General features: G+C 45.7%; 1 protein-coding gene and 1 pseudogene across 2 annotated transcripts in view; both read right to left on the bottom strand.

Annotated features, from left to right (window-relative positions):
• THSD4 (thrombospondin type 1 domain containing 4) overlaps window positions 1-22,309 on the bottom strand; it is a 432,381-nt gene that overhangs the window by 83,891 nt on the left and 326,181 nt on the right. The window lies entirely within an intron of this gene.
• On the bottom strand, window positions 7,904-8,025 carry LOC136659822 (5S ribosomal RNA; annotated as a pseudogene).

Raw genomic sequence — 22,309 nt, forward strand, 5'->3', positions numbered from 1 at the left:
ACAGTGGGATGTTTGGGCATTTCTAAGCTGGTGTTTTAGACAACCCAAGTTCAAATCTAAGGCTAGCCCCCCAAAGAGGTGATAATTGGATGCGGGTAGAGGAGTACATGAGCATATGTGAAAGCACCTCTGCTTTGTTCATGTTTGGACAGTGATTTGGAAAGGGAAAGAGGGTAACAGGCTAGAATGGTTAGGAGCCATTGTAATGCATCTCCCCCTTTATACATCTCCCTTCATTATGTAGAAATATATCATGAGCTAAATACTATAAATACTAATGAATACATAATGAAAGACATTATTTCATGTAAAATTGGAAATAATAGAAGCCCCCTGGACATGTGCACACACAGACACACACAGTCTGCCTTTCAGACATGACAGCTTGAATTGCTGCTGAACTTTGCCATAACTTTAACGTGAACTTACAGCCCAATCCTATTGGGCAACTCTGCTAGCGGCAGGCAGGTGAAGCCCTGTGTATGGTTTCTGCTCCACGAAGGCCCACCAATCCAGGTAAGTCTGCAGGGGACGAAGGACGCGGTGCAGGAGGATGAAATGGGGCGGAGACAGGGATGGGAAAGAGGGCGGATTGGGCCCAGGAAGGGGAGTAGGCCCTTATGCACCTTGGAGACTTACTCCCAAGTAAGGAAACAAATGTTCCCTTGCCCAGAGGAGACCTCTAGGACCTTCCCCTGCCCCGCAGGATGCAGCACAAGTAGTTTTGATGCGCTGGCATCAGTGAGGGAGCAAAGCATAGGCCTGGGTTGTTAGAGGCAAAAGACAGTTTTGCTAAGAGGATCACAATGGCTCAGCAATGATAAACAATCCATTCATTCTCCTTGTTTCTCCATGGCCACATAATGTCCCACAGAAACCAGGGAGTATCAATATAACAGTTCAGGCATTTTGCAAAGTGGTGATTGCAGTGATGGTAAAGATACAAAGGGAAGGAAACAGCTGTCTCAAAAGTCATCCCACCCGACCCTCAAATAACCTCAAAAGTGGATCCATCTTTAGTATTGTCTCCTGCAGTGGAACTGCGTCCATCATCACGTCACAATAGCTGTGAACAACATATTTTCATTGTTTCCTAGTGACGCCTCCTTTCCCCTGACATGCCCACATGTTCTTTGTACATTTTGTAAAAGAGGATTTAGACCTTTTGTTCTGTGTTTACCCAGATCCTAGTACAAAAGCACTTGACCCCAGAGTTAGGGTTTCCTGAAGACTATTACAGCAAGCACATTAAATCAAAGCCATATTTCAATCTAATACTTTATAGAAAACAGGACTATATTCTGAAAGACAACTTGGGGCAGTGGTGCTAGTGATGGTGGGAAAGTTGGATCTATACTATGGCATGAAAGTTTGTGGATAATGGCTACAGCAGCGGTTTCCAAACTGTGGGTCCGTGGCGCACCAATGGGTCATGAACTAATTTTTGGTCGGTCACGAAACTGACAAGGCAGATTAGACTATGTGCATTAAGGGTTAAACAGCCTGCTACTTGGGAGTGGGGAGAACACTGCTGTCTAATCACCATTATAGACACAGAGGCTTGAGTGGCTCATAAAGTGAACTTATTTTTTAGATAGATCCCGATGCTAAAATGTTTGGGACTACGGGCCTATAACATTCCCTGTTAACTGGACTCAGTTACAATCCTTACCTGCAGGTGTAGCAAAGGTGTTGCAAAAGTGCCTTAAGGCACTTTCATGCCATCATGCGAGGTGGGAAGCCAGCGCATGAACTTGCGCCAGCCTCCAGAGGCTGAAACAAACTTCACAGCAGCGATGGAACAGTATGGCCACACTGACTGAAACAGGCTGGTGCAGGGCTTGAGGAGGGCAGGAGAAGGGCAGGTCCATAGGCAGGCCATGGCCAAGTTGGGGGGGGTGGGACAACCCAATTTATGACTGCAGAACCAAGTTCCGCTGTAATAAAATGGCTGCCAACAGAGCACACGGTGCTCCCTTGCTAGCCATTTTTGCGCACAGCTGCAAGAAGCAGCAGTGCTCCAACCCCACCAACAGACCCTGCCTTGCCTGACGGAGAAGGTAAAGCAATAGTGGGTGGGGGTAGTAGGGAGGCAGAGAGACTGGGCGGGGAGTGGGAGGAACGGGGTGAGGAGGCTGCGAAAGGGGTGGATCCGGCAGCTATGACATGCTCCAGATCCTATCCCCTCTTTAAACAGCTTTGCGCAGACCTACGCCAGCTAAAGAGCTGGCATGGGTCCAAGGAGAGCCATTGGCAATCAGGAAGCTTATGGAGAGGTAAGGGAAAATATTTTCCCAAGCCTTCTGATCCTCAAGTTATTGAGTTCTTCTCATCTTCTTTTCTAAAGACAAAACATAATACTACAATTACTAAATTGACTTGCTCCTTTGTGTTCACAGCGATGCAAATGAGCGCTTGCTGCTTTTTGCCTTTGGCCATTACCTCTCTCTGTGGTCAGCCAGTGATGTTGCTTCATTGAACCAACTAGAGCTAGGACCTAGGAGCAGCTGTCATTGGGCTCCGGATGGAGTTGGGAGCAGTCATAGTGGTAAAGAGACTGGAAGCGAAGGAGAACATAGCCAGAACAAACTGAGATTGGGACAGACGGATAAAAGAGTTAGAAACTGAGAGGGTGCCAGGGTTGAGTCAGAGCTCTGTCCTGCCTGCATGGCTGGAGGAGGGTCATCAACTAGCCAGACAAGGGTGCTATAGACCCCCTTGTACTTTGAAGCATCCTCCTTCCTTTCCATAAATTCCTGGTTCTTGGCAGGGAATTGTTTGCAGCCAGGCTGCAATTGGTGATCTCTGTTTTGTTTGCACTTGGTGTCCAAAGTACTGGGCATCAATACAAAACAGTAGACACGACCAAAGGAATTTCTCCTAATTTCCAGGGCATTGTAACCATTTCACTTTAACCATTGACCAATAAATAGTGCGGAAAGGGCAGGGCTGGCTTGTGTCATTGAATTCAAGGTGATGCCTACCAGATGTGATGTGATGTGATGTTGTGCATTTGTGATGAATGATGTCAAAAAGGTCAGGGGCTGAACGAGTGTAGGAAGTGTCATTTATCTCTCATCTGACACCAAGGGTGGTGTGGAATTCCAGGTTTCTTTCTTAATTGGATATAGGCACTCCATATGTATCTGTAAGATCAGCGTGATGGAATTCCTTGTTTAGTTAATCTGGATGCCGTGAAAGCTGTCCATATGTAGCCACAGGTTTCTGTACGTGGATTGCTTTTGCCAGGGTCTGGAAATACACCAGGTTGCTGTACTGGGAAGAAATCCCTGCATAGTTGGGATTCCATATCCCTACCCTAGGGTAAGAAATTGCTACCATAGTGGTCTGAACATAGTCTCTCTGAGCCCTCATCAACTCACAGATCCAGTGGGGTAGCAAGAGCAAGGCGGGGGGGGGGGAGACCACTCCAGGTACCAGCCCTAAGGGGGGAGCTGTGTGGCCCCACCACCTCCTCCTCTTTGTGTTTCAGTGGCTTCACAGCCTGGTTGCCATCCCCTTCCTTCTCCATCTAGTCCAGCTTCCTGTATCTCACAGCGGCCCACCAAATGCCCCAGGAAGCACACCAGATAGCAAGAGACCTGCATCCTGGTGCCCTCCCTTGCATCTGACATAGCCCATTTCTAAAATCAGGAGGCTGCACATACACATCATGGCTTGTAACCCATAATGGATTTTTCCTCCAGAAACTTGTCCAATCCCCTTTTAAAGGCATCCAGGCCAGATGCCGTCACCACATCCTGTGGCAAGGAGTTCCAGAGACCAACCACACGCTGAGTAAAGAAATATTTTTTCTCAAGCAGCAGACTGCAGAGGAACAGGATATGGTGTCATCAAAGTGATCTTTGTTATATCAGTGCTGTGAGAAGCCCCAAGACCAAGAAAGGCCAGATGTTTACTCAAGAGATACTAGTAGCTCTGGCTGTGACCTAAAGTCACTCCTGGACTGTCTGCCAATCCCATGCCTGTGTGACTTGTATGGTTTTCTCATGTCCTTCCCATTGCTCAGAAACCCAGATTCAGATCTCAGCCCAGGCTTGTTTGGAACATGACAGGAATATCGAGCAGAGAGCAATCGGAGGGTTGACAGTGGCCTTGCAGGTCAGAATACATTGCTGGTGAGTTACTTGGCTCAACACATCACAAGTGGTGCAGACCAATTGTCTGTTTCCAGCCCTGTGCTTCAAACAACCTTCCGAGTTAGTCGAGGCTCCGACACAAGGAAGAGAATATTTATGGGCTGTCTCTACACTCTTTTATAACACACACGGATGAGTCAATCACAGAAAGGATGGAATGGTTTTTCACAATAAGGCTGGCTATCAAGTGGTTCCAATCAGACGTCTTGGAAAAGGAATCTTTGTTTTATCCTTTAAAATTGTTTTCCATTTGGCTGCACGGATGTGCCAATCGCAGGATCTTCTCATCATCTCCATTTTATCCCCTCTTTGTCAGTTTTATGAGGTGAAGGCTTTGTAGGGTAGATAGGGAACTTGATTAAAACTGGATAATGCTAGATAGGCAGCTCTATGCCGCTAAATGTTGTTTGGGGGGGGTCAGAGGAACCCAACCTCCAATCCTCCTGTGGGGGGGAGGGGTTTAATTCATTTTTCTAGTTGGGTCAGAGACCGTCAATAACTTAAACCAAAACAAATGCACATGGAACAGCAAAGTACCCTTGTTTCCATTGGGTTAATCAGGCAAAACTCTCTCTCTCTCTCTCTCTCTCTCTCTCTCTCACACACACACACACACACACACACACACACACACACACACACACCTACCTCTTTTCTCTATTCCAGAATCTGATTTAATGGTCAAGGAAGTACCATTCCTGAGAACATCCACTGAAAAACTTGTCATGACTGTATAACCTTCCTTTCTTCTCATGTCAGAACTCAAGAGGGTATAGTCTCCCACCCTAGCATGGACTGGTGCATAGTTTGTTTCAGTATGGCCCGCTTGGAGGCAGGCTGTGCAGCATGGCCTTTCCCAGTTTGAAGAGACACTTGGCCAACAGTCTGAGGCAAAGAGGCAAAGAAGGAAGGCCCATAGCCAGGGAGACAGACCAGGGACAGACTGCACTTGCTCCCGGTGTGGAAGGGATTGTCACTCCCGGATTGGCCTTTTCAGCCACACTAGACGCTGTGCCAGAACCACCTTTCAGAGCGCGATACCATAGTCTTTCGAGACTGAAGGTTGCCAATACAATACAGGCAGCTCACCATATACCTTTGGACCACACACCTTCTTGTACAGTATCTGACATTTTGAACATAAGCAGCTTTCTTAGGTCACATCAGACTTTCACTTTGATCAAACATCCTCCATCTGGAGCACATGTACAATTGCTAGTTGGCTGATTTTTGAAATCTCTGCACATGAATCTTGTGTTTTATGGCTAGGTGGGGTGGTGGTGAGGAATAAGATGTAACAGAAAATGACAGTCCGAGTTCATGTAGTTCAATCCAACAGATTGGAGATTAAACACCACACAAGTGGTGTGTTTTAAGAGCATGCTGGAGTTATTTTTTATTCCTTGTCACACCTAGTGGGCATGCTATTTCATATTGGGAAAGGTGGGCTTGAAATGCAAAACCCTCCCTGCTCCCAAAATCTAGGCCTTGTTTAGAATGGTGTCCAGTCACGTCCCCCCATCCCCCACATCAAGCAGCTGGCTATGGTGGCTACACTGCTCTCCCTTGCCAGTTCTCTCCCTCTCCCACAAGCAAAAACCAGTCTTACTTTGAAGGAGGAGGAGATTAAAAGAGGGGGAAATCACCTTAAAGATGGAACAGTTTATTTCAACATAAGCTTTTGGGTACTTTGGTCCACTATATCAGATGCATGAAACATCCTTAGTTGCCAGGCTGGGAGGACTCACTTTGCCATAGGAGAAGATCTTCGAGGTCCCCCTTTAGCTGAAAATGGCATGCAGCGTGTCAGGGGCTTACAGTTTTTTTTAACAGAAGCTTCTTGAATACAATAAATGCTTCCTCATGGTGAACACTTTGAAAACTGGACACCCTGTTTTTCCTCAACAGCAACTGACACAGCCTCAAAAGAAACACAAATTACAAATAACTGATCCTCTGCCAACTGAGGAGAGGAGTTGGGAGACTTTCCATCTGTGGAAGTGAGCCCTCCCAACCACCTGTTATCCCCTCTTCTTTCTCCAAGAAACCGTTGAGCCATTTCTGCCCAACGTTGCATATACGCAACAGGGACCAATCGTGTACACCTGTGGGCCAGGCAAAAATGGGTTAGGTCTGCTTTGGGAAGGGGATAGAGAAGATAGAGAAGAGAGTCCAGCAATAGGACTCCTTTGAATTTCTATTCAATGCTAGAGTGACCCAATTCATATTTAGGGAGAGCCAGAGGAGTATGGAAGATTCCTCCGCTGCTAGATTAAACGGAGCATGCTACTCACTTAAGCAGAGCAAAGCTATCAATCTAGGTCAAACATTTAACTACCACTAGCAATAGCTATTCAGAGTGTAGAACCAATAAACAGATCAAGAATACAGCCATTCCAGAATCACGTGTATTCTGGACCACAAGGAGAGAGAGTGACTGCCCTCTCACTTCCTTTAATGGTGGCCTTGGACACAAGGGCTGGCCCATCTATGGTGCCATATGGGACAGTTGCCTCAGGTAGTGAATTGGCAGATGCAGCCACGTCTATCTGCCACACTCTCTCCACCACTCTTCTTCCCACTTGCTGGATTGGAAAAGGAAATGAGAAACAGAGCAAAGGAAGTGCGGAGGAAAGCCCACCATTCTCCTCTCTTTTGCATGTCTTCTGCTCTGTTCCCCTCTTCCTTTTCCAATCCAAGGAGGTGGTGGCATCGGTTACTTGGTGCATCACAACACAAGGGGGTAACATTGGGCATACCAGTTGCAGTAAGGTCTCTTTGGACACTGTTGTCCACTGACGGACTTGTTGGTCACTGTTGTCCAGCATCTCGTTGGACACTGTTGGACAATGAATTTGAGCTGCAATATTCCTGCATCAGATCAACGATAATCAATACTTTCTCAGGCATCCGTCTCCTGCTTCACCTCTCTTGCAGAGTTGCAATTAATGGGCAATTTATGCTGGTGAAAGCATAGCAGGAGCTACTGCTACACCTATCAAGACCCGTCTGATTAATTTTACTACATTTCTACATGCCTAACAAATGGCTCTGGCTTAGTTACGAGGCTTCTTCTGATAGTGCTGCGAATTCCACCTGTAACTTGTTGGAGAGGAAGGGAGAATCTGAATGGTTTTAAGCATTTATTAAACTGTATATATCTGGAAAATATCGTTTAAAAACCTGTGTGTAATAAGGTCCTGGGAGAATGGATTTACGCTCTGCTCTCCTGATTTTTAAAAGGAAGTAGCAGATCACAGTTCTAGCCTAGTAAATGTGATTCAAGCACAGTTTAAAGTTTGTCCAGAACCCTAGGTATTAACGGAGGCTTGCAGGAAAGAGAATCCCGAAGGGCGAAAACCACTAAAATGAGGGATGCGTTTGATTTTTGACAGTTCTTTCTTTATCGTTACAGCCAGCAGGACCAAAAAGTGTCACTACCTCACATTCAAACGAATTCCAATTTGCTTTGATCAGGATCACTTTGGATAATGATCATGTCATTTACACGGCCCCTGTCACTGTTAAGTCAACTACTAAGAAACAGGGATATAGAGACCGCTGTATAAATGTTGCAGAGCTTTACGTTCACTGGCTTGGACAAGGAAGCATCTGGGAAGAATTTTTTTCTCACTAGAAGTAAAAAAAAAAAAAAAATCCAGACATTGTAAATGATTGAAAAGGTAAACAACCCTGTTCAAACAACTGGTTGGCAACCTTCAGTCTCGAAAGACTATGGTATAAGCCTACAGCACCCGGTATTCCCAGGCGGTCTCCCATCCAAGTACTAACCAGGCCTGACCCTGCTTAGCTTCCAAGATCAGACAAGATTGGGCATCTGCAGGGTAACAGTTGAGCTACATCAAACAACTGATGTTCAGGCATGTTCAGGTGTCTCCCTCCCCCCATATCCGTTGGGATCCCTTTCAGCCCCCCTCCACAGCTACAGAAACTATGGATGGGGGAACCCTATTTCTGTAGCCTCCCCCCCTCGCTGCCATTAATGTTGTTTAGGTGCTTACTGCAAAGAAAATGCTTCTTCCTTTTGCAGGTTGCTATAAGCATGCAGGGTTATAGTGCATCGTGGTGGCAGGCAGCCTGAATGGTTTAAAAGACTGGATTGAACACCTACAGGAAGCAGGAAGTTAACTGCTTCTGGTTTTCTCAAGCATTTGGGTGGCTTGCAGACTGCCACCATGTTGAGCTATAAGCTTGCATGCTTATAGTGACCTGTAAAAGGAATTAGCATTTTCTTTCAGGAAGCAACTTTAATGGGCACAGAAGGATGCACCCCCAGACTTTGGATATGTGAAACTGCGACAGCAGATCTGTAGATACAGGGGACCGCTTGCATGTTCAAATTTAAAAGCACTCACCACCATTGTAGATGTACCTTGCTTGTTTTCCTTCCCACAAAGCAAAGTGCTTACCTTTGGAACGGGGAAGGGGATGGCAGGTTCTCCCAAGGCTCCAGCAGCATCTTTTCCCAGTGGGAACTGGGATTGGGAATATCAGTCCCAAAATTCAGTGCAGAGACTGATGCTACTTGAATTGTTTCCAACTGGGAGAAGGCTCTCCAAGACCCTTCTTCTGAGTGAAAATATAAAAAAAATAGCATGAGTGTTGCACCAGATATTCTTGAACCAGGAGTACTTAGAAGTCACCTAAGTACTTTGCTTTAGAGGTCAGTGGAACAGAGACTCAGAGGTTGTAGTACTGGTGGGTGGGTGCATTAGGTATGCCCATTCCATTCAATATTCATTCATTTGGAAAGGAAGACCTACAGGGACAGGATGAATCAAATGGGATATATGGGCCGTTCAGTTCACTTGTGATACAAGTGACAGTCAACACTCTTAAGAAACTCTGACAACATAGAGTGTGGTAACCTGTAGGGTGAATCTCCATTTCCCCGCCCAGTCGCTACCAGCGGCACAGGACAACCAACTGCTTGCCAACTGATCATCTCCAATACAGAACATAAAATGTTGGAATGTGCCTTACCTAGAAAAAGGGCAACTGGGCAGTAAATCTGCAACATCACATTGGGAACCTCTTTTCAGTGAAAAGTAGTATATAAATATTTGTTACAACAACATGAAATGGAGACTATCATAATGCCTAAGAATTAATTTGGGTCAGGTTATGGAACACATCCAGCAGCATTGGCAGACTAAGGGCACAATCCTAACCCCTTACACCAGTGCTTTCCAGCACTGACATAAGGGCAATGCAGCTCTAAGGTAAGGGAACAAACATTCCCTTACTTTGAGGCGGCCTTTGTGAGTGACACCCAACTGCAGGATGCAGCACATGTCCCATTGGCACTGCTATGCCAGTGCTGGAAAGCACTGACATAAGGGGTTAGGATTGCACCCTAAGAGCCCAATCCTATCCAGTTTTCCTATGCTGGTGCAGCTGTGCCAATGGGGCATGTGCTGCATCCTGTGGTGGGGAAGCAGTCACAGAGGCTCCTCAAAGACTGCATTGCGGCTGCACCAGTACAGAAAAGTTGAATAGGATTGGGCCATATGACATCTGTTTTGCAGTTGATGTTTTTCAGAATGTTGGTACCAATCCTCCTTTGGAGATGGCTTTATCTACCATTGTTGACTTTCTTATTGGGAGACTCTTAATGTGCTTCTAAGGAACCCTAGAGTTTCCTGGAACAAGTTGAAATGAATTGTTCTGAGAAATAGAAAAATATGTGCCACATCCTCCAGACTTAGACAGTATCATGTCATAATGTGTTTTTTTCCAGATGAATAATTAGTGAATGCTTAGAAAATCTTATGCATCAAGACACCTGTTTCCCTTTTATTTTGACCTTCCAAAGCTCTTCTTTCAAAATATTAAGTAAACATGACCCAATAGTTGTTAAAAAAAAAAAAAAAGGAAACTTAAGTCATTCTTAATTAAACATCTATAGCATTCTGAAGTTCGGTTGGAAGTTCAAGGATCTTGGTGGCTGCAACAAGTCCATTTGTTCACCACATGTTTGACGGAAACCAGACACATTGTTTTCAAGATTTAATTAGCAATGGACTTAGGGCCCAATGCTATCCAACTTTCCAGCACTGGTGCTGCTGCAATGCAGCCTCAAGGTAAGGGAACAAATGTTCCCATATGTTGAGGAAGCCTCTGTGACTCCCTCCCCACCACAGGATGCAGCACATGCCCCATTGGCACAGCTGCACCAGCATAGGAAAACTGGATAGGATTGGGCTCTTAGGGTGCAATCCTAACCCCTTATGTCAGTGCTTTCCAGCACTGGCATAGCAGTGCCAATGGGACATGTGCTGCATCCTGCAGTTGGGTGTCACTCACAGAGGCCGCCACAAAGTAAGGGAATGTTTGTTCCCTTACCTCAGAGCTGCATTGCCCTTATGTCAGTGCTGGAAAGCACTGGTGTAAGGGGTTAGGATTGTGCCCTTAGTCTGCCAACGCTGCTGGATGTGTTCCATAACCTGACCCAAATTAATTCTTAGGCATTATGATAGTCTCCATTTCATGTTGTTGTTACAAATATTTATATACCTCTTTTCACTGAAAAGAGGTTCCCAATGTGATGTTACATGCCTCATTAGCATGGTTGCACCAGCACTGGAAAATTGGATAGGATTGGGCCCATAGTTCTTCCAAGGAAGAACATCTGAGAAGGTTCAAGAACAACTGAGAAGATGAAAGCAAAGCCAAATCAGTTTCTATGAGAAAATTCTTGGGGGGGAGGGTGATTGATACACTGATCTCTCTCTCTCTCTCTCTCTCTCTCTCTCTCTCTCTCTCTCTCTCTCTCTCTCTCATTTTTCACATTTTTATACCACCCTTCCTCCAAGGGGCTCAGGGCAGTTCAGGGCGTCCATGGTTCCCTCCTTTCATCCTTTCAACAACCCTGTGAGGTACGTGAGGCGGAGAGATAGTGACTGGCCCAAGGTCACCCAGGAAGCTTCATGGCTGAACAGGTATTTGAACCTGAACCTTCCATGTCTAAGTCCACTCCCAAACCACTACATCATCCTGGCTCTCGATTAAACCTGTATCAGATCTGTCAATATCAAATCTGTAGTGCAGTCCAATTCCTGAATCACAACACCATCATTTACTAGAAACTTGAGTCATTCATTCACTACAGACCAAAGGATCCACTTCTTCACACCACGTAATTAATTTGTGGAATTCACTGCCACAAAATGTAGCGATGGCTACGAGCTTAGATAACTTTAAAGGGGGTTTAGACATATTTGTGGAGGAGGAGAAATCTATCAGTGGTGAAGAGTCATACTGGCTAGATGTCCAGAGGGTCTAGGTTCAAAGGCAACATACCACTGAATACCAGTTCATAGGGAGCAACAGTGAAGGGAGGCCATTTTCAGGACATTGGAATAGGAGAAAGGGGAAAGTAGCAGTGCTGGATATTTTGTGGGCAGTCTTGTGAGTGGTTGACAACTGCTCACAAAACATCAAAGATTTGGTGTGTTCCACTGGAACTCACACCAATCTCTCCACTTCAAGTTGGATTGCTGGGTGATCATGGAATGATCACCCCACACACACACAGTGCACCAGGCCATTGGCGCATCTGCTCTAACTCCACAGCCCTTTTACCATACATCTCCTGCTTTTCCATGTCACAATATCAACCTTTGCAAACAACCAGACTGGAAGAAATTTCATGAAGGGCAAAAGTGCTGATTTGCTCATTTAATGAGTTACAAATCACATTTTTAAATAGCATCAACAGTCCTTCCAAAAAAGAACTTTTTTTTTTTTTTTTTTTTTTTTGCAAAAGCCCAGAAGAAGAGTTGGGGCATGAAAATAACAAGGGAAAAGATGCATCCAGCTAAACCTATTTTGACCAAGACTTTCCAGCCTTTTGTAGAAGATGTCCAAGATGGCTCACAACACATTCAAAGAACACAATGAAATAAGATAAACTATTTTCAAACCACTAGTAATTTGTCTCTTATATCTCTGCTTATTACCAGGTATGGTAAAGAACCACAAGCGCTTTTGAAATACATGCTGTTTGGTCTTAACTTAGCCTGAGGATCTTGCCCTCCTCCCTCAAAGCTTTCCACCTCCATCCCCTGGGCTACTAACAGCTCAATCCAAAGGTTCCCGGTGTCCGCTGGAGCAGCAGTGCCAAAACGGCCACTGCTGTATCCAGTAGGCACCAGGAAGCAGCTGGAGGTCTCCTCACAGGAGGGGGTCTTTCATCCCCTTCCCCATGGGAAAGCCCCAGGCCCTGCAATGGGGCTTCTTGAGTCTGCACTGGCTATTTTGCTGGTGAAGACTTGAGAGCTTCCATGTCGGGCCAGAAAGACTGACACAGAGGTCTAAATACAGTGGAGCAGACCTCTGTTTATCTTGGCCCCCTGCCGCCCTGGTTCTTTCACCCTTCTTCTGCCCTCCTCCCACCCCCCAGAGGCCACATCGTCACCCGATGCTTGAACTTACCCCCAAGCGATGGCATGTCCTTTTCCTGCCGGCACTAGGCCCAGTGCCAGTGCTCCTTACTCACCAGGTGCCATGAATGTGCTTTGTGGCACATTTACAGCACCTAGTGCAAGAACTGGTAAGGTTCAGGATTGGGCCCTAATACCTGAACTGGCACCTCTGACTATCACAGTACAGGAGTTTGTAGTATTAAGTCATTAATCAGTTCAAACTGAGCATTTCAGTTTGGTGAGCTTGCCAACTGGGCGCTCAGCCTCCTTAATACAAACAACTAAGTTTTCCGAGAGCCCTTGCACACATCACTCTCCTGCTGACTTCCAATTCTCAGGCTCCGAATGATCGCTTAGCTTATTGTAGCACTCATTGCCCAGCAAAAAAAAAAAAAAAAAAAGAATGTCTCTTTTAATGCAAACAGACCCACAGACCCACATTTCACGCTGTGCGCCAGAAATGTTCATTGCGGGACCCTTTCAAAGTGAGCCCGTGTTTCTCGGTATGGTACATTTCAGCCATAAAACTTTTAAGAATGTTCCTGTTCCTGCAGAAAGTTGAGTTGATGGGTCTTCATCAACTCCATTCCCACTCTGTCACCTCACAAATGTTTAACAAATGATAGCACTTCCCTCATCTCCTAGTTAACAGCTGTGGCGAACACCATATCAACTTCACCCAGATGTTGACCATCTGTAAAATATACATGTGTGGACATGCACACAAAAAAGCAAACAGGATTTTTCTCGTGTTAACAAATTAACACGCGTGGGCCTAACCCAGAGAAATGATTTCAGCTCTCTCACATCTAAGGGATAGTTTACTTTTGGATCTCTTGGAATGACTAGAAACCCTTTTTTATTTGGCCACCTATTCAACAGAAGAAAAGGGGGAAGGAGGTGACCAACAGGGGTCACTCATCAAGGATGCTTAGCTGAATCTGGTACTCATTTAGCCTTTGAAAGCCAATCACAACCAAAGTACATCCATTGCTTTCCTTTTCAAAAGCTCTTGATTCCCTTTCAGGGCCGATGACAAAGCCACCACAAAAGGAATTTCTCATTAGGGACCCCCTTTCTCAAAGATGCACCAATATTACTAGCCATTATGAACTTGATGCCATTCTTCCCGGAACCTTTGAGCCCTGCCCTCTTATTTCCTCGGCATCACCCTGAAAGGCAGGTGGCCTCCAATGAGCTTCAGATGAGCTCACACGCCTCGCAGCCACACAATGGCCGCTAAGTCTTCATTGGCTTAAAATTCTTCCCTCCTCGGAAACATACAATGGCGTGGCAGTTGGACCTTTCAGAGTTATTGATGCAGGCAGAGATCCGGTTGCATTTCAAGTGTGTCTGAGGGCAGGACAAGAGGCTGCATTGCTAGGCGCCCAGATATGTCTGCTGGAAACTCTCTGTCGATAAATGACACTCCACGCTCCCGCTGCCTTTCTCTTTTTTCGTTATTGCTTGAAAATGGACTACCCCTAAACTTATTATGGACGTGTAGGAACTCCCTAAGACATTTCACGAGACTGATTGTTTCCCTTGAAATTAAAAGGGAGAAGGGAAGGGGCCCCAAAGAAACTTCGTACCCCCTGATAAAATTCCTCTCAGTGTCTCTGTGGCCATGTGTGAAAGAGTAGGTTGAACACATGGCACCTCTCTCTCTCTCTCTCTCTCTCTCTCTCTCTCTCTCTCTCTCTCTCAGTGTGTATATAAAGTTGGCCCTCAATATCTGCAGAGGATCCATTCCTGGACTCCCCACAGATACTGAAACCTGTGGATAATGAAATTCATGGGTTGGGGCCATCAGAGGACCTCTGGTTGTGACAGGAAGTACCTTCCTGTCATGTTCAGTGAGGCCCCTCCTGATGTGTGTCAGGCCCCATGTTGGGTCAAATCCGTGGGTCCCAATCCCACGGATAAGGAGGGCACAAGGTATATGCACATACACTAGAGAACAAACATCCACTCCCCACTGTTACATTTCTGTTGTAGCACCTCAAGGGAGGAAGCTGAACCGTAACTTCCTTGACACCTTGACAAAATAACACCTTGAGGAACTCACATGTAACATTTTCACAAGGACAGAAGATGGGGACAAAATAAGGGCCCGGACAACTACCAGAATATGGAGACTGCAAGAACATATGCTAATATAGTGTTAAAAATAAAACCAAGGGGGTTCCCCCCCCCCCATCATCTGGAAAGGCTCTTACTCCCAAAGGTTTTAAAAGTGCTAAAATCACAGGGTAGCAAAATCCAGTCACCAAGCATCAAACTTAACTGCTGGCTTTGACATTTTTGCGAGCAGATTAATAGGTGCCGTAAAGTGGAGACATTCACCTTCCATGGTTATTACCACTTCAGCCCATGGGGAAGAAACAGTGGCAGCAAATCAAGGGGGGAAAAGCAACGGAAAAAAAAAAATGACTGCCATACACGAACAAAGATGGACACAAACAATAATTCTGGGTGGCTTAATGAGTTCCAGATCCATCTGCTGAATGTCAAGGTTCAGCACTGGAACCCACAAACTGAGAGCAAAACAGGAAGTGCACTTGGGCATGGGTGGAAGAACCACACCTGTCTCAGACACCCAGAATTTGAGGGCCAATCTAGTAAATCAGCAATTAGAAGTTCTAGGTAGGCTTGAACTCTACCCACCTCCTTCATCGAAATTAACTGCAGTGATGTCATTGTAATTGCTATTCTGTAAAAACAGGCAAGAGGAACATGACAACATTGTACGGAGTCTGACCAGGGATCCAGCTAGATCAGTATAGCCTACGTCAGCGTTCTCAAACTTTCAGGGAGAGTTTGAGCTACAGTAAATGTGTGCAGGGGCGGGGGGAAGGCAGTGACACAACCCGCAGGATCAGGCAGCTTTGGAAGGGTGCCACTTACAAGAGCCTGCAGCAGCCTCCTGGGGGTGCGGGAAGCCCCTGCGCCAGCCTCCACAGGGCTCCCCAACTTGTGGAGACCCTCAAAATCGCAATCACAACCGCTTCTGGTTTTGCATTTTTCCGCCCATAGGAATACAACAGGTAGTGGTGTTTAAACAAGCGAGCCATGTGGTAGACCTTCCATGGTTAGAGGCAGTAAACCTCAGAGTATCAGATGCCAAGAACCAACCACAGGCTGGCTGTTGCCGTCATGCCTAGCTGGTGAACTTCCAAGGGTCACCTTTTTGACCACTAGTGGAAACAGGATGATAGACTCAGGCTGCAATCCTAACCACACTTTCCTGAGAGTAAGCCCCATTGAACAAAATAGGACTTACTTCTGAGTATACCTGGTTAGGATTGCGCCCTCAGGGCGTCACTAGGATATGCTTCACCCGGTACAGGAGGCCAGCACATCACTTCCATGATGGACCTCCTCCCATGCAGGGGGAAGGACAATGTCCCTGGGCAGCAGGCATGGCAATGCACCTTTGCCCCGCCCTGATGCGTTTTTGGCTATAACTTTAGATAGAATAGAAATATTTCAGTGCAGTCCATTTCACTGCATTCTGCAGGAGATTATGCAGCGATTGAAATATAACGTGATGGTATTATTTGAAAATACAAAGATTTTAAAAATTTTGGTCAGTGGTAGTGTCACCCCCCCCCCGTGCGTGACACCCAGTGTGGCCCACACACCCCTAGCAACACCAATGGATAGACTAGATAGATCTATGCTTAGAGTAGCACAGAAATTATTGCCAGCAAAGTACAGCGTGAGGATATGCTTATTTTACCTAGACTTTTATTTTTTTTTTTATCTCCTAAAGAGCTGTGATGTGGAAATACTCATCTAGTCTTCTGCATCCGGCTCCTGTTGAGATGATCAACACTTGCAGTTGATTTACCAACAAAATCCAGTATCCAGACAATAGCAACAAAACAGGAGAGAATTCCAGAGCAAAAACCTGAAACCTTGACATCATCCAGAATATCTTTTGAAACTGTGGATTTTATGCACCCCTAGACCGGTGTCACCCAACAGCAGGTCTTAACTCACCAGTGGGCCACAAGCTGATTTTTGGTGGGTTGTGAAAAGTTTTTGATATGTGATTTTCTTTTTTCATGTGCACTTGCGTGTACACACACCGGGAGCAAAACCAATGAGAAAAATGCAGTTAAAAAGAAAAAGATGTGTTTCACCACAGCAGTGCTTTCACTAAGGTTTATGTCACCCAGTGTGGGAGGCCGGTACGTCCCCCCCCATAATGGACCTCCTCCCATGCAGTGGGTGGGGAAATGCCCTGGGCAGTGGGCTTGGTACTGCATCATTGCCCCACCCCACTGGGTTTTTTGGCTATAATTTTCGATAGAATAGAGATATTCCAGTGTGATTTGTTCCACTGCATTCTGCAAGAAATTACACATCAAATGATATATAACATGATGGTATTATTTTTAAAAAAAACTAAGATTTAAAAAATGTTGGCCAGTAGTGGTATCATTTGCCTGTGCGTGTCACCTGGTGTTACCTACTCCCACCTGCAACACCACCGCAACACAGTAAAGCTCCAATACCAACAAACATTGGACACCTGTGGTCAACTGTCTTCCAGGTTTGATCCCATCCACTCAGACAATGTCTGCTTTTGGCCCCTTTGAGGCATTCCCACCTCCGGTTTTCAGAGGTAGCTTCCGGATTGTCTCCGAAAAGCAGAAGTGGCTTTCAGAAGTTTCTGTGATGTACTCTGAGGCCTATGGACAGTAGTAGAGTGAGCTGATAGCCTGGCACAACACAGAAGATGCCTCCTGGGCACCGCCAGGAGATGTGACCCGCTGCAGAGGTCAAGGTGGGTTAGGGCACCAATAAGGTTGAGAACCACTGTTCCATTTGATTTCTCTTCCTATCATTTTTACTGTTAGATCATGTCTTTAAAAAGCAACGATCTCACAAAATCTTTTCAGCAAGAAAAGGATGACATGTCATCAGGCTATTTATGATCAAGTGTGAAGAAAGGAAGGAGGTAGACTTGTGGGGAGGTCTCTCTCTCTCTCTCTCTCTCTCTCTCTCTCTCTCTCGCTATCTCTCATACACCATGGTTGGTTGGTCTTTCCAAACCAGCCCAGAAAGAAAATTCAACGTGAAAAATGGCAGGCGCACATTTGGAGAGCAGATGTCAGGCAACAATTAAAAAAAGAAAAAAGCGGAGTAGGCTGAAGCTGAAGAAACCCCTTGTTGTCATTCCAGTACAATCCCACAGATGGATGTTTAAAGGGCTAGGCATCTGCACTTTTTTCTGGCTGCAAATATTTAGATTAACATCATGTAAAATCAGAAAGTAACATCAAAGAATGAATTGGGATACTATCCGGTTTCGGAGTCCCCCGTTTCTCCTCGCGATGGAAAGCCCAAAGGATTTGGTGGGCCGCTGTGAGATACAGGAAGCTGAACTAGATGGGCCTATGGCCTGATCCAGTGGGGCTGTTCTTATGTTCTTATGTTGTTATGTAAAATGTTTGAATTGGTAATGCCAAGTTGAAATCTTGGCATTACCAATTCAAACATTTTACATAACAACATAAGAACAGCCCCACTGGATCAGGCCATAGGCCCATCTAGTTCAGCTTCCTGTATCTCACAGCGGCCCACCAAATGCCCCAAGGAGCACACCAGATAACACGAGACCTCATCCTGGTGCCCTCCCCTGCATCTGGCATTCTGACTTAACCCATTTCTAAAATCAGGAGGTTGCGCATACACATCATGGCTTGTACCCCATAATGGATTTTTCCTCCAGAAACTTGTCCAATCCCCTTTTAAAGGCGTCTAAGCTAGACGCCAGCACCACATCCTGTGGCAAGGAGTTCCACAGACCGACAACACGCTGCACACAACAATTTTCTTTTTGGATGGGTGTTAAAAATATTTCACTTGACTTGGGGTGTTTTGAACTTACGTTATTGATGCCACAAGAGGGTATGCACAAGAAAACGTCACATTGTGGCTATGAAATTCTTCTTCATTTTTTTTTTAATTCCTGCATATGCTCCTGTTGTCTTTATCAGGAACAGACCCTACTTTCTAACTTATCCTAACCCATATTTTCTATTTTACCTGTCCACAGAAAATTGCTATGCATATCATGGAGAGGGCGGGGATGAAAAATGCTGGGGGAGGGAGCGGGGTGGGAGGGAGGTGGAACCGGTGGAGCTTTACTCCACCAGATCCTGAGCCGCTGTGTCAGGCTGCCTGCCCGACATGGAGGTTTTTAATTCTATGCCAACCTTTGGGTCACCATAGAATCAAGTAGCCCTATTGCAGGGCTACTTGCCTTACCCAGGGGAAGGGGACAAAAGAGGCAGCGGCGGCTGCCTGGGGTACACTGGATGCAACGGCAGCCATTTTCGGTGCCACTGCAGCCCGCACACCGGGCAGCTCAGGATTGGAGAACACACACTATAACAGGATCACACAAAACTATTAAAATTACATCCTGTTAAATAGTGGGTCCATGCAAATAAAGGAAAGCATAGAGATAACAGCTCAACACATCTACTTCATCTTCAGAACAGAACCTGGCAATGAATGCACAAGGCAAACACCCCTGGCTTTATACCCCTTAGCTCTGCCCAGATTCCCCACGATTGGTGCTGCTGAAACTCTAAACTAGAGGACCAATTGGACGATAGGATTTCGATCCACCACCTGATTGGTCAGACATAAGACTGGGCCAAATGGTTCTGCAGGATTTTGATCCTGCATAGCTTGCATACATAACACATCCCATTAAAAAAATCCAGCCTATAATGTCAGTCAAATACCTTCCTAAATAAAAGGCCTGGAGGCCCCATCAGAAAGGTCTCCAAAGAGGGAGCCATTCCTAATTCCAGGGGGTGGGAATTTCACAACCAGAGCCACCACCTCTGCTGGTGGCATCACAGTCAGAGGGTACTGTGAGAGGATGGGTACGATTGTATGGAAGGTGGCAGCCCCTCAAATAGCTCTATGTCCCTATAGCTCCCTCTTCACCATAGCTAAATACATGGGCCGTATTTCATCTTCATTTTTAGGGAAAAGTTCAGTGCCTCTATATTGAACAGAGGCCAGCCGAGACAGGGCTTTCAAGAGACTTGTGGTTAATATATGACCCACTAGGAAAGCCCAGTCTGGATCCAACCTTACTTGTATATTTTACCCACTTCGGCCACTCCACTCAGTCATTTTTCAGTTGACACCAGTATTTGCTCCTGCCTCCGGCTATATAAACAGTTGTTCCCCTTTTAATCCCAAGCACAATAAAAGGTTGTTTTAGGCTTGGAAACTTGACATCTGGCTTCTTTTGCCAGTGATGGCAAGCGACAAATATGTTCGTTAATTAATTCTTGCTTTCCTGGCACGAGCTCATCCGAGGCGTAAGCCAACTTATAACGCCATGCGAGGCAAGTTCCAAGCCTGATCATTTCCACGCACATGCACCCATTCACCCCCAGCGCACAAGGGCACAAAAGGAACAAGAGAAATGGAGCACTCTGGAGCATTAATGCAAATGAAGTGAGGAACTCAGAACCTGCACTGGCTTGTTAAGTCAAGATTTCTCAAAGGGGGGAAAAAAGTAAGGAATTAAAATAAATCCCACCCACGAAGCACCGCATCTTTGGAACCTTAATGGATTATTGCATAAGAAACCACTGCAGGGCATTGGAGATGTACCTGTCAAAATTAAGTGATGCTTGAATGCGGGATGATAGACTCCAATTTTAAGGCGTCCTCCCCTCTAAAAAGCCAGCTCAGCCTTCTGTTCTGAAAGTCACGTTAATTTTATGAACTCATCTTTCTGACCTTCCAGCCTTTGGGTACACAGTATAAAAATATATTGAAAAGAAATAGGAATAACCCCCTGGGCTTCTTTCTTCCCTTCACATGAGAAGCGAGAGGGCACACAAACTCCTACAGCATTGCTATAACCTCCAGGACCACACAGAAAGTTAACTGATTATATAGTTATTACACGTGAGTAGTCAGATATCAAAAGTCCATGGGTAATTTTGCACATTTTAAATGAATGAATGAATGAATGAATGAATGAATGAATGAATGAACAGGTGCAGGTCTGCCAATTCACACCTGGCTCCACCTATTAGTTTCTTTCCCTCTCTCACAATGCTAGCATTAGAAGTCATCCAATGAAAGTGATTGCCAGGAGATTTAGGGCAGTCAAAAGGAAGTCCTTCTACACAGTGTGCATGGTTAATCTATGGAAAGTGCCTCCATAAGATGTGGTGATGGCCACTGCTGTAGATGGCTTGAACAGGGGCCTAGATGACTTCATGGAGGACAAGTCTCTCAGGGTGCAATCCTGACCGGCAGATGGGATGGCGCAAGACCCGTACACTGGCCCAAGACACTTGCACTGGCCCATCACTTTTGTAAAAGTGCCAACTTGGGAGCAAGGATGCTGGTGCATGGATGTGCGCTGGCCTGCGGATACCGGCACAAACTCCATTGGGCAGGTGCATTAGAGGGCCAACCGGGTAAGGCCAAACCCTTGAATTTTCAGAAGGCTTCGAAGCACCCTATGTGCCATCAGGGGACATGTGGGGTAACTCATGGGGGGCTCAATGCACCACTTTCCTCCAGGACTCCCAGCAACCTGGCAATGGAAGTAGGGGCAGGCAAGGGGCAATGGAAGGAGTCTAGAACCACTGTCCACTGTGGACTCGAGCTACCAGTTACAATTTCACCAGTCTTTATATAGTCGCTAACAATAATGGGTCAGTTCTGTTTGTGACAGGATTGGCCTGTAAATTTGGTTGATTACGGGAGAGTCGAATGGCTTTGGTAGATGGCTTTTCTGGGGTAATTTGAGCTTGATCATGAAAACTAAAGCAAGGCATTCAAAATTAGACCGAGTTATCACAGCAAACCCAAAGCAGCTTGAAGTAGCTGTAATCTCATCATTGTGGCGTGTGTCTAATCTTTTAATTTGTCCTGCATTGAGATTCCTGTTTACAGTAAACACTGGCGGGACTTTGCGGCTAGTGTTTCAATGGAGTAAGAATTGCAATGCACATTGGGAACATCTCTTGCCATTCTGTCGGTCCCGTCTGCTTTAAATCTCTAATATATCGTTTCAAGGTTTAAGAGCTTAGCATTATGAAAACAAAATGTTGATTTCTTCTGATTATCGCATGTAGAGCAGAGTTGGGGTTACTTCAATCTCATATGGCCTGACTGCCTGCCTGCCTTCCTTCTTTCCTTATCTAGGAACTCTGTGGTTCACCAATATGGTTTAAATCTAGAAGGCAAGGTTTATTATTTATTTTAAAATATGTGCATTCCTCCCAGCGGTGCCCCTAGGGTCTGTGTCACCCAGTTTGGGAGGCCAGTGCATCACACCCGTGATGCACCTCCTCCCATGCAATGGGCAGTGCAGCACCCTAGGCAGTGGTTGTGGTGATGCATGATTGACCCACCCCACTGGTTTTCTGGCTAAAGCTTTTGATAAAATAGAGATATTTCAGTGTGGTGTGTTTCATTGCATTCTGCATTAAATTATATAACATTAAGCGATATATAACATGGTGGTATGATTTGAAAGTAACAAGATTTAAAAAATTCTGACCAGTAGTGGTGTCACCCTCCTGTGTGTGTCACCCAGTGTGGCTGCACCCCCCCCCAGCAACACCACTGATTCCTCCTTCACTGGGCTCAACATGGTTTACATAGAAATGTATTATAAAATTACATTTAACAGGG

The sequence above is a fragment of the Tiliqua scincoides genome, chromosome 8 (genome assembly GCF_035046505.1).
Source record: "Tiliqua scincoides isolate rTilSci1 chromosome 8, rTilSci1.hap2, whole genome shotgun sequence".
Lineage (NCBI taxonomy): Eukaryota > Metazoa > Chordata > Lepidosauria > Squamata > Scincidae > Tiliqua > Tiliqua scincoides.